This window comes from Podarcis bocagei, assembly GCF_964188305.1.
Source record: "Podarcis bocagei genome assembly, chromosome: 5".
Classification (NCBI taxonomy): domain Eukaryota; kingdom Metazoa; phylum Chordata; class Lepidosauria; order Squamata; family Lacertidae; genus Podarcis; species Podarcis bocagei.
The window spans coordinates 6,336,788-6,350,245 of NC_138129.1; positions in this window are offsets into that span (position 1 = coordinate 6,336,788).

Consider the following 13,458-nt stretch of genomic DNA (forward strand, 5'->3'; position numbering starts at 1 on the left):
AACTATTCTATTGCAAAAGAATAATGAAGATGTTGAGGGTTTAAAGCTGTTTGTGATATGCATGTATTAGCAATGGGTGTGTGTGTGTGTGTCATTTTGTTCATATTTAAAGGCCAAACTGCCCAATTCTCACGTTCTGAAACACATCCATCCTTCACTATTCAAACTTCTTTGAATTTTGTGATGCAGTTCGACAACCAAGTAATTGTGCAAGGATCCATATGGTGAGATATAAAGTGTGCATAAACATTTGTATGTTGGTGAAAATAATGTTGCATTAAGGGAAATTCCTTTGCAAAAATGTGTATATTGGGCAAAATTGTAAATATTAGGAGAAATGTACACTACAGTGCTGACGAATTTTCAAACTGATGTGGAGAACTGAACTTTAGATTGGAAAAATGAACAATTCAGAAACCAAAACTGGCCTATTCATGCTTCCGTGGCACGCACACAACCCCTCCAAATAAACATAGTCTAGTCTACTGAGTGACTGACCAAAAGCAACTCTTCTATGAGGCAAGATTTTGGCGCTGAATAATTAGTAGTTTCTAGTAGTGTTTACTCATGGGAGATAGCGCCAGTTTACGTAACGATAACTCACTTGCTATCCAGCAGCTGCCCATTCCGTTGCGCTCAAGGCTGGGAGGATGCTTCTATGCACTCTTATTACAAACTTGACTTTCCAAAGCCTTATTTATTGCCACATCAGAGAAGTTCACCACCAACTCAGGATTCACCGTCTGGTGGTTTTCATGTAGCTTATTTAACCACATGACCACATGGGTTGCAGGTTCCATCCAACTATGATTTCATCTGGCCCTGTTTTTTATTATACGAGTTTTTATTTGCTGTTTATGTCTTATCTTGGAAGGCTGCCATATTGCCTCTTTTGCACAAGTTTCTTTGAATATATTTAGTCTTGACTTAGAACACAGTGGTTCCCAAAGGGTGCAGTAGCGCCCTCGGGGGGGGGCTACCTGGGGGGTGCTAGGGGGCAAATGGGCAACAGGGGGCATTGGAGGTGGGCCCCTCCAAGCACGATGGTCACTTAATTGTGATTGACGAGGTAGAGCCTAGAACGAAACATCTCCCTTGCTTCACATTTAAAGTTCCACTGCTCTTACAGCTTTCAAAATGATTTTCTTTGGTTACGGTTATTTATATTTAAGATTCTGAGTTGTCACAAGATAGTCAAGTTACAAAACACTTGGGGTAGTGGAAGAAGAACTGATTGAGCTACAAATTGACACTGAAGCCAAAGTTTAAGAAATCCTGCCCAGAGCTCTGGTGATAGAAGGAAATTCCTCTTCACTATCTTGTGCTATGTTGTTGTTTAGTCGTTTAGTTATGTCCGACTCTTCGTGACCCCATGGACCAGAGCACGCCAGGCACCCCTGTCTTCCACTGCCTCCTGCAGTTTGGTCAAACTCATGCTGGTAGCTTTGAGAACACTATCCAGCCATCTCTGTCGTCCCCTTCTCCTTGTGCCCTCCATCTTTCCCAACGTCAGGGTGTTTTCCAGGGAGTCTTCTCTTCTCATGAGGTGGCCAAAGTACTGGAGCCTCAGCTTCAGGATCTGTTCTTCCAGTGAGCACTCAGGGCTGATTTCCTTCAGAATGGAGAGGTTTGATCTTCTTGCAGTCCATGGGACTCTCAAGAGTCTCCTACAGCACCAGAATTCAAAAGCACCAATTCTTCGGCCATCAGCCTTCTTTATGGTCCAGCTCTCACTTCCATACATCACTACTGGGAAAACCATAGCTTTAACTATACGGACCTTTGTTGGCAAGGTGATGTCTCTTCTTTGCTTTCTTTGCTTTCTGCAGAGACATGTTGTGCTATAGACAGTCGTTAAGAAGCTCCTTGTTACCTTTCCAACTGCATATTTGATGGGACATGGTTTTAGAGCCAACTTCTCCAAGCTCTCTCCAGGAAATCAGCTCCAGATTACTAAATTCAAGCCTCCTGCTAAGGGACTTTAAACCACATGTTGGAAAACTAGAATGTCATCAAGCCCATCCATAACAATAATTTACTGAGCAATGGGTTACTAAATGTGGTATAGAAGACTCCTGTTATATGACTAACAGACTTTGAGAAGCTGGTATAACTGGTTAAGTTCATCACTTTTGTTGAATTAACAGCTAATTATTTTAAATTGGATTTTGAATAAATGCACATCATTTTGAAAACTAATTGTGTTATTATCTTCCTTAGTGGTTTGTGCAAACTGCTTTTCTCATTGCAGGCCTTTGTTCCTTTTTAGCTAGGAGGGTTTTGCAGTTAGGAGGAGGGTCTGTTACTGATTCTTCTCTCTCCATGTTGAGCGTGCCCATGTTGAGCTTTTCCTGCGGCTGATTTTAAGCCTGTCATGGTCATGTCTATCACACCAAACCGCCATCTTGGGATACGGAGAAACATCACAATTCCTCGGGGAGATGCCCCACCTGTTGGAGATAAACGCCATCAAACCAGTAGCTCGCTCAGAGAGCAAGTCAGGTCTGTTCAATTCTTTCCTTCATGCCACGAAAGAACAGTGACATCAGGGCCATTTTCAACTTGAAAGTGGGTTAAACAAAGGGGTCACCAAGAAGCATTTCAAAATGCAAGATTTTGAGACGGTGGGTAGAGAAAAGCTTTCCTCTCCCTCTCAACACTAGACCTCGACCTCCAATGAAGGTGAATGTTGGGAGAACCAGGACAGATAAAAAGAAAGGACTTCTTCAAGCAGCACATAGTTAAACCATGGAACTTGCTCCCACAGGAGGCAGTGATGGCCACTGTGACGTTTGCCCTCCTATGTGTGTGACGACATACTAGGTTCATAGGGAAAGGGTTAACTATTTGTAAAATGACTAACCCATGGGAACCCAGGGGGCAGAGTTAACTGTGTATAAGGTTTAAGCACAGAGGTTTTTTAGAGGGTTAGAGTTGTTGAGAAGACAGTCTGGGGTTAGAGGAGACAGAGAAGATAAGTCTCTGGGTTGGGCTAGTCTGGTGTGAGAGGGAGAGAATTTGTTAAGAGGAGTCAGTCAAACAGTTGAGACAATCAGTCAGAAGGTATTAGGAAGGTAAGGTAAAGGGGACCCTTGACCATTAGGTCCAGTCGTGGCCTACTATGGGGTTGCGGTGCTCATCTCACTTTATTGGCCAAGGGAGCCGGTGTACAGCTTCCGGGTCATGTGGCCAGCATGACTAAGCCGCTTCGGGCGAACCAGAGCAGCGCACGGAAATGCTGTTTACCTTCCCGGTGGAGCGGTACCTATTTATCTACTTGCACTTTGATGTGCTTTCGAACTGCTAGGTTGGCAGGAGCAGGGACCGAGCAACAGGAGCTCACCCTGTTGCAGGGATTCGAACCACGACCTTCTGATTGGCAAGTCCTAGGCTCTGTGGTTTAACCCACAGTGCCACCCACGTTCTTATTAGGAAGGTATAGGCCGGTAAAGAAATTAAAGTTAAGATACTGACAGGAATATCCGAGAAACCATAAACTTGTTATTGTTTGTAAAATAAACTTGGTTCTTTTGGTTCACTTTTAACAACTGACTGGACTCAGTGTTTTACCAGAGAGTAACTGGTTGGTTGCAGCGGGGAAGCGATCACAGTGGTGGCACAGGGATCAATAGACCGTTAAACGTCCGGGGATGTCACATAGAGGAGGGAGAAAGGTTGTTTTCTGCTGCTCCAGAGAAGCGGACACGGAGCAATGGCTCCAAACTACAAGAAAGAAGATTCCACCTAAACATTAGGAAGAACTTCCTGACAGTAAGAGCTGTTTGACAGTGGAATTTGCTGCCAAGGAGTGTGGTGGAGTCTCCTTCTTTGGAGGTCTTTAAGCAGAGGCTTGACATCCATATGTCAGGAGTGCTCTGATGGTGTTTCCTGCTTGGCAGGGGGTTGGACTCGATGGCCCTTGTGGTCTCTTCCAACTCTATGATTCTATGATTCTATGACCCTGTGTGATCGCCACAGCCACCAACTCGGATGGCTTTAAAAGAGGATGACAAAATTCATGGAGGAGACGGATGACGGCTAGCTAGGATGGCTATGCTCTGCCCTCCACAGTTGGATGCATTGATGCTTCTGAATGCCAGTTGAGAAGAGAGTGGTACTGTGCTCAAACTTTTCTTGCGGGTTTTCTGCAGGCATCTGGCTGGCCACTGTGAGAACAGGACTAGATCCTTCTGGCTTTTCTTATGCTCTTACAGGAGACCCTAACGTCCATAATCGTGGCGCAAAGGAAAGTGGCCGTGGGCACATCTAGCTCTGTATAGCCTGGGCTGTCTTAAGTACTGTATTTTTCGCTCTATAAGACACACCAGACCACAAGACGCACCTAGTTTTTGGAGGAGGAAAATAAGAAAAAAAATATTCTGAATCTCAGAAGCCAGAACAGCAAGAGGGATCGCTGCACAGTGAAAGCAGCAATCCCTCTTGCTGTTCTGGCTTCTGGGATAGCTGTGCAGCTTGCATTCGTTCCATAAGAGGCACACACACTTCCCCTTACTTTTTAGGAGGGAAAAAGTGAGTCTTATAGAGCAAAAATTACGGTATATCCGGCACCGTGGTGCAAAGATCCCTCTGGCGCCCCCCCCCCGAGTTGCTGACCTTTTTACAGTGCTGCCAGCAGCTTTGTGGGGCTGGAGGAGGCAGCAAGCGGATGGAGGGCAGCTCCTCTGGTGGGGAAGAGGCGGAAGCTCCAGGCGTGGCACTGCTTCAGTGAGGCAGGCGAGGGCGGCGAGCTGAAATTGGGAGGCACCATGCCCAGCCTCCGCCTCTTCCCTGGCGCCCGTGCCGAGGTGCCCATGGCAGGCAGAGGCTCCTGGCGCTGCACTGCTTCGGCATGGCATGGCGAGGGCAGCGAGCTGATGCCAGGAGCCTCCGCCTCTTCCCTGGCACCCTCCAGAACTTGGCGCCCTGGCACCCCGCACCACTTGCCTCTATGGGCAAGGCGTCCCTGTGTATAGCTGAGCCATTGGTTTGTAGCTAACAATTCTGACTCAGAGCCTCTACGTGCTTTCTGCTCATTGTGCAACAGAACAGTTAATGCCCTGCTCATTTGATGCTGGCTCATTAAAATACCACACTTGTTTTTCGGAATTTAATCCCCCTGCCTGCTGTGTAATGGAAATAAACATGAGGGCGAAATACCTCCTGAGCCAGAGACAGGCTAAAATTGGGGTTTTGTTCTATGTAATACTGGAAATCTGTTTTAGAGTAATGTGCTTCTGACTGGCTTCCTCTTTGTGTTGTCTTTCACAGAATCATAGAGTCATAGAGTGGTAGAGTTGGAAAGACCCCAAGGGGCATCTAGTCCAACTCCCTGCAATGCAGGAATTTCAACTAAAGCAGATGGCCATCCAATCTCTGCTTAAAAACCTCCAAGGAAGGAGAGTCCACAACCTCCTGAAATGCAGAGTTCACATAGATTTCGTGTAATTGTATGGGCTACATGCTTGCATGTTGTCGTTGTTATATTTATTTATATCCTGCCTTTTCCCTGTACGCCCATTTTATGGGATTTTGAAAATAGGCTACATTACTTATTAAGAATGGACAAAAGAGAGAAAAAGTGGTGGGATAGGTTCTGCAGGCTTCCTACCCTTGTTACTACTTATTCCTGCTTCCATTCTGGATCTTAAGTGTGCTCACTGAGTGCTCACATATGTAGCTTTAAGATCAGCCACAAACAATTTGGTTGGTTCACTTATAGTTAAAATAAAAGGCTGCTTATTGGACTCCAGCAGTAATAACCACTTGTATCAAGAGATTATCTAGCAAATTTGCCCTGGAACAGTGTGTGTGTGTGTGTGTGTGTGTGTGTGTGTGTGTAGAGAAATGTCTGGCTTTTGTGTGGCTGGAATATTAAAGGTAAAGGACCCCTGGATGGTTAAGTCCAGTCAAAGGCGACTATGGGGTGGTGCTCATCTTGCTTTCAGGCCGAGGGAACTGGCGTTTGTCCACAAACAGCTTTCCAAGTCATGTGACCAGCTGGACTAAACTGCTTCTGGCGCAACAGGACACCATGACAGAAGCCAGAGCTCATGGAAACACCATTTACCTTTTTATCTACTTGCACTGGCATGCTTTCGAACTGCCAGGCTTGCGGGAGCTGGGACAGAGCAACAGGAGCTCACCCCATCATGCGGGTTCGAACCACCAACCTTCTGATTGGCAAGCCCAAGAGGCTCAGTGGTTTAGACCACAGCGCCACCCACTTGACAGAGGTATACACTGCACCTGTTGCTCTGCCCACCTTTGCATCTGGAAAGTTGCCCATGAAAGAATTTAAACTGCAAGTTGGGAAAATTCCTGACTCCTGGTGTGCACTGACTGCTGGTGGCTCTGTCTGAAGATGCTAGAGATTGAACCCTGGGATCTGCTGTGTGTCACCCAAGTGTGGAAACCAGGCAGGATACAGCCAATTGGAGACTTCTGAAGATGTGCAGGTGTGTTTTGTTGTAGTTGGTGAGCTGCGGCAAAAAATGCTGTCTTGTGCATGCACCAGCCCTTGGGGAGAACCAGAGTGGTCCAGCAGAAAGGAAAATTGGGCAAGTTAACTTGAGTACATCTTTAATATGGCTCCAGGTGAGCAACAGAAATGAAAACTAAACATTCCACAGGGCTCTTGACTTTGGGGATTTTACATACCATGAAATCTAGACAAACAATATTCATTTAGTTACACCTAAACCACAGAGCCTAGGGCTTGCCGATCAGAAGGTCGGCGGTTTGAATCCCCGCAACGGGGTGAGCTCCCGTTGCTTGGTCCCTGCTCCTGCCAACCTAGCAGTTCAAAAGCACGTCAAAGTGCAAGTAGATAAATAGGTACCACTCTGGCGGGAAGGTAAACGGCATTTCCGTGCGCTGCTCTGGTTCGCCAGAAGCAGCTTAGTCATGCTGGCCACATGACCCGGAAGCTGTATGCCGGCTCCCTTGGCCTGTAAAGCGAGATGAGCGCCGCAACCCCAGAGTTGTCCACGACTGGACTTATTGGTCAGGGGTCCCTTTACCTTTAATGAAAAATACCATGAAATAATTACCTGTTCTAGGACAGATTATGACAAGGCACATGATGGTGATTCGCAAATTCTTTTCTTCCTATTTCAAGTGTTCCTTATCTCTCCATCCTGCTGTGCTAAAAAATTGTCAGGAAACGATCTCTTAATTTTGTATTTCAGGAAAAACCAACACTAGATTAGTGTTTAACAATTGTTATACAAAGGTGGATGGAGGAGGCTGGGGGCTCCCACAACTAACATTACACCATGACAAATTTCAGTTGAGTCAACTCCGTTTTATTCTAGGAAGGCTGATAAAAATTGGATTTCCATTAAACAGGAAATGTTGCCACACAGAGAGCTACAGTATGTGTTTTCCATTTTTTCAAATGATCTCCTTCAGGTGTACATCTAATTTACTACCCATATACTCCAAACACATTCAGGATTTGGAAGAAATGGCAGCATTGCCTTTCTCTCCTCTGTTTGCCACTGCTTCCTCTTGGGTCACTGACTTGACTTTACGTAAAGTTGTCGTATCGTGGGTGGAGGGGGAATCTTTTTAGATTGTGTGATATTTATGTTATCGACAATCTTATCTCTGTGGAACAAATTAAACATAAGTGTCCCGTGATTAAATTGGCTACATTTCTACCTGCTTTGACACGACATTGACGGATCAGGCTTTTAAAGCCTTGGCTGCTACAGCTCTAACCAAATTCAAAACACTTTGGGGCCACAGAGGGCAGGCATTGGTATCCCTTGTTTAAGCCGAGCTCATAGGATTTACTAAATGTGGGAATAGAGAGACTTTTTCCTACTCATGGTGGGATCCCACCATGCTTCATCATGTTGGTGTGGAGTTTATTAAAAAAAAAAGTCCAATATAATAAAATATTCTATCCCTAATCCTTTTGCTGAAGCTGTGGGATGATCAGATGAAAACTTTTCATTCCGAAGAACCTTTGACATGGACGCTGGCTGCGACCAGGATTTCCGTAGCTCAACAATGGAAAATGCAACAATATATTCATCTTTATTTATGGTGCATAAAGTTTGTGGACTTTGGCTGTTGCAGAAAAAGTAACATAGAAATTGCTGGTCTCTGGAGAGATGGGAGACCCAAAGTGCTTCTACCGCATCAGGTGGGACTCAGTTCTTAGATTTTGGACTTGGGTGCACAACACTCACTAACTGCTCCATCTCAGGAAATATAACTGTCTTGAGCTATTCTTGTAGCTAACTTTTCTATATTCTCTGTCCAGCTCTTGTAATTTCATTTAATTTCCCAGTATTCTTGATTTGCATTTGTTGCTATATTTCAATAAGTTGCCCCCCCAAAAAAAACACTGAGCCAGTCTACTTCCCTCCCATATGCCACATTAGTCAATCTTTTAATATCCAATGTATACCTTTTAACTCTCTCTTTTTTTAAATGTAGCTTGATCTCATTTTTATTTACTAAATTGGATTTGCTGTTGTTGTTTAGTCGTTTAGTCGTGTCCGACTCTTCATGATCCCATGGACCAGGGCACACCAATAATAGTATTTATATACCTCTAAATCACAAAACATATCAATGTGGTTTACATTAAAAAGATGGAAATCATGCAATAAAAGCATTAAAAAGACCACTTTCAATGAAGAGAGAGAGAGAGAGAATTAAAAACAAGCATCAATAAACCGTTTTGGGGAGATGTACTCTTAATTGACTGCATAGGCCTGGCGGAATAAATAAATAAATAAATAAATAAAAGCTTTCAGCAGGCATTTAAAAGTTGGCATAGAAGGCCGCTGCTGAATTTCTGTTGGCAGAGCCAATGTGGTGTAGTAGAGTGTCAGACTACGTCTTGGAAGACCCGGATTCAAATCCTCACCCAGACCTGACTCTAACTGGGTCACCTTGGGCCACTCACTCTCAGCCTAACTAACCACACAGGGTTATTCTGAGGATAAAATGAGAAAACTATGTGCACCACTTTGAGGTCCTTGGAGGAAAGGTGGGTTATAAATGCAGTAAATGAGACTGTTATAAGAAAAACCCCACTCCTTTTCCCTTATGGGGCACCCATATAGAGTCCTTTTGTAGGTTCTCTGTCGGCAGGAGAAAATAACAGAGGCCAACCAGAGATTATTGAGAAGCAAAGCGGCTAGTAAGCCTGATCTTTATTAAACTGTTGCAACAGGGTCCCCACTCACCCCACGCAGGAGGGAGGAGAAACCCAGAACAATGGTGCACAAGCCCTGATATAGACTTTTGAAATTGTGGCTTAGTCATGCTGGCGACATGACCCGGAAGCTGTACGCCGGCTCCCTCAGCCAATCAAGCGAGATGAGCGCCGCAACCCCAGAGTCGGTCACGACTGGACCTAATGGTCAGGGATCCCTTTACTTTTACCTTTAGCCCAAGACCACCCCCCAGTACATCATGCATACATCACTGAAGGGGCAGTCTACAGCAGAAATCCTGTCTGGCAGGAAACCTGTTGATGGGTGAAATATACTCAGAGTCGCAAAGTGATTTCATGCTCTTTATTCAGCTCATAGTGGTGGTGAGGAATGAATAAAAGTCCCCTCAAAGTATCTGCTTTATATACATTATTTACACAATGGGCTGCACATGATTGGTTAATTCTGGAATTCTACTGTAAGCCAATCAGGTTGTGGATTCACTTATATCTGGAGCATGATTGGGTGGTTCCTGCGAACCAATCATACTGCTGCATTGTTCTTGGACCAATCAGACTGCTGCAGTTTGGATCCTATTCAACTCAGTACATAACAATGAGTTTACCTGGAGAGCCTGGCCATTCTTTTGTGACGATAAATACTTAATTCCTGAGTCCAGGTCACGGGCTCACCCTATTCATGCACAGATAGGCCCTTAAGACAGGATTTGTGAGCAAAGAGACAATGGTTGAGGTTTTCCCATTTCCTTTGACCTTACAGAGAAACATTTGAGGTCAATTTGGGAGAGACAAAATGGTTCCAGGACTTTTTTCTGTACTGCTTCAGACATGCGATTTATGTATGTGTTTGCCTGGTACATTTATTTCATACATTATGCTGTAATTCTCATAACAGAGATGAAATAAAATATTTCACAGGACTGGGCTGATGACACTAAAAGCTCAGGCTGACATCTAATTTCCCAGCTAATGCAGAACAGCTAGGTTTGTAAAAAGTCCCTTGCTATCAGCACTCAGCCGCTTGACTTCCTCATCATCACCACCAGAGTTATATATCAGCTCTTTCGGATGACAAAGCGGTTTTTTAAAGGAAGTTGCATATAAGGGCCTCTAAATCAGAACGTCTCAGTCATGTATTCTAAACAGAACGCCTATGAAACCAGTTAGAATCATTCTGACGTGTGGCCCCTTTCGAGACAGCGTGTCTTTTTATTTTTAGACCTCTGACAGGATTGTCACGGTGGCCTAGTTCTCATGAAGTGGTAAATCTGTGTCGCCTTGCCTGCAATGCATCAGGTGGTTCACATGATTTAATGCTCCTCATTCTGGTAATCTGAATGAAAATGATCTTTAAAAATAAAACATGCTTGCACGTAGATAACCAGTGTGTCAGTGGGAGAAGACAAGCTAGAACCCTTCTCCTAGAAAGCCTAGTTTTCTTTGCAAAAGGACATGGGCAATTATGGAAGAGCATTCCACCACACGCAGCCTCACTACGATCTGACGTCGGAGAGCCCTGCCAACACAGGTTGACAGGAAGAACTAAGATTATGAAGGGGTTCCGTTCAGTCTGTCTCAACAGAAATCAATAGGTGTCATGGACTTCTATGAGGAAGGAAGCAAAAAGGCTGCAATACAGCTGATGGAGATAGCAAACCTGCAGCTGGGAATGGTGTCTGAGCATAGAATCATAGAATCATAGAATCGGAAGAGACCACAAGGGCCATTGAGTCCAACCCCCTGCCAAGCAGGAAACACCATCAGAGCACTCCTGACATATGGTTGTCAAGTCTCTGCTTAAAGACCTCCAAAGTAGGAGACTCCACCACACTCCTTGGCAGCAAATTCCACTGTCGAACAGCTCTGATGGTGTTTCCTGCTTGGCAGGACTATTTCATTGCTCATCTTCTAACTGTGTATGCCATAAAATGCCAACAGTGCCCTTCAGCTCTCTATACTGGACAAACAGGCCAAACCCTATGCCAAAAGATAAATGGACATAAATCTGACATCAGGAATCACAAGACAGAGAAACCAGTAGGAGAACACTTCAGTCTCCCAGGACATTCTATACAAGATCTCAAAGTAGCTGTCTTATTACAAAAGAATTTCAGAAATAGACTGGAAAGAGAAGTTGCTGAATTGCAACTTACTACCAAACGTAAAACCATGGAGAGACCTGATCTAACAGAGACATTGGATTCTTATCTCATTATACATGATAAAGCTATTTTTAGCCATCTCACCCCTTGCTTTTTCCTTTAAGACCAATTGCAGTCATTAACAGGTTTACCACATCTATCAGCTAATCACCCATTCCCACCCCCCCTTCAGAGTAATATTTCTCCCCACCCTTTCACTATATATGAGGGTCTGGTGACTTGTGTTTCAGTGTATCTGAAGGAGTGTGCATGCACATGAAAGCTCATGCCAATAACACTCTTAGTTGGCCTCTAAGGTGCTACTGGAAGGAATTTTTTTATTTTGTTTTGACTATGGCAGACCAACACGGCTGCCTACCTGTAACTAGAACTATGGAAATACACGGCTTCAATTGTTACACTATTTCTATGCAATCATTTCTGAAATATACTCGGAGTCGAGTGTGAATTTCATTCTCTTTATTCAGCTCGTAGGAGCAATGAATGAAACTTTCCCCAAAACATCTAGCTATATATACATTGTTTACACAATGGGCCCCGTGTGATTGGCTAATTCCGGGCTGCTCCTGTAGGCCAATCAGGTTGTGGATTCACTTCCTCCAGAAACCTGATTGGCTGCTCCTGCAGACTAATCAGGTTGCTGATTCACTTCATCCAGGAGCCTGATTGGCTGCTCCTGCAGGCCAATCAGGTCACTGATTCACTTCCACCTGGAGCTGGATTGGGTGGCTCCTGCGGACCAATCAGACTGCTGCATTCTGGATCCTATTGTTCTAGGATTCAGCTCAGTACATAACACCTATTCTGTGGAAATGTAAAGGTTTCAGGGTGGAACAGTCTCTGCCCTCTAAAGAACCACCTTCCAGTAGACTGAAGGGGCTTCCAGTGACAATGGTCTCAATGGAAGGGATTCCCTTCAGCCCTGCCTAGCTAGGAGGCAGAAGGCTGCTGGCCAACTTCTGGAATCCCAGCTGTTGCGACACCGCTTGACCTTGAACTTCAGCAGTTGGTTTCTTTTTCAAGAGAGGCGCTCTTTTGGGCAAGGACTTCATTCTGCCCCACCTCAGAGTCTGAGGGACGCCGTGTTGTGGAGGATGACAGAGCATTCCTGCAGAGCCACTGCTCCCTTGCAAGATGGGAAAGCAGCCATCGAAACAAGAAGCATGTGGGCACTGGGCATGAATCTTCTAGCTGTGCACCATCCCCTGAAGGTGGGTAGGGAACTTTGTGGCAGGGCAGAGTTGGTCGGGTCAGAGGGTGTCAGGGCCTGATGGCAGCATTAAGGCCTAGCCTTGGAGAAAGAACAAAATGGAGAGGGATGGTAGCTTCTGGGCTAACCTCTCCTAAGCAGCCACCTATCAACACTGTTCCGGGGGAAAGCTGTAGCCCTGTTGCCCAGAAGCCAAAGCAAATATTGGAAATGGATCTGCACTTAGATAAATTCAAGCATGTGGGCTTTAAAGGTAAAGGTAAAGTTAAGTCCAGTCGTGAACGACTCTGGGGTTGCAGCGCTCATCTCGCTTTACTGGCCGAGGGAGCCAACGTTTGCCCGCAGACAATTTTTCCAGGTCATGTGGCCAGCATGACTAAGCCGCTTCTGGCGAAACCAGAGCAGCGCACGGAAATGCCGTTTACCTTTCCGCCAGAGCAGTACCTATTTATCTACTTGCACTTTGACCTGCTTTCAAACTGCTAGGTTGGCAGGAGCTGGGACTGTGCAACGGGAGCTCACCCTGTCGTGGGGATTCAAACTGCTGACCTTCTGATCGGCAAGCCCTAGGCTCAGCGGTTTAGACCACAGCTTCATGTGAAAAGGTTTCTCTGCCTTTTCAGGGTTTTAAAAAAACTGTAGGGGATTTTTGCATGCAAATAAAGAGTGCGTTCCAATCAAAGCGTGGGCACTTTATCCTTCTTCCTTGACATAGACCTTTCTTTTCATTAATTTACTGTAAATGGAGTACCAGTCAGAAGCCTGAAGAATTCATGCATTTTTAGATCAGATATAGGACTGGCAAGAAAGGAAAGCTGTCATGTAAAATCAAAACATTTGGGCTATTTGCCCTCAGAGAACTGGAGAATGGCAAGCTCTCCAAATCCAGA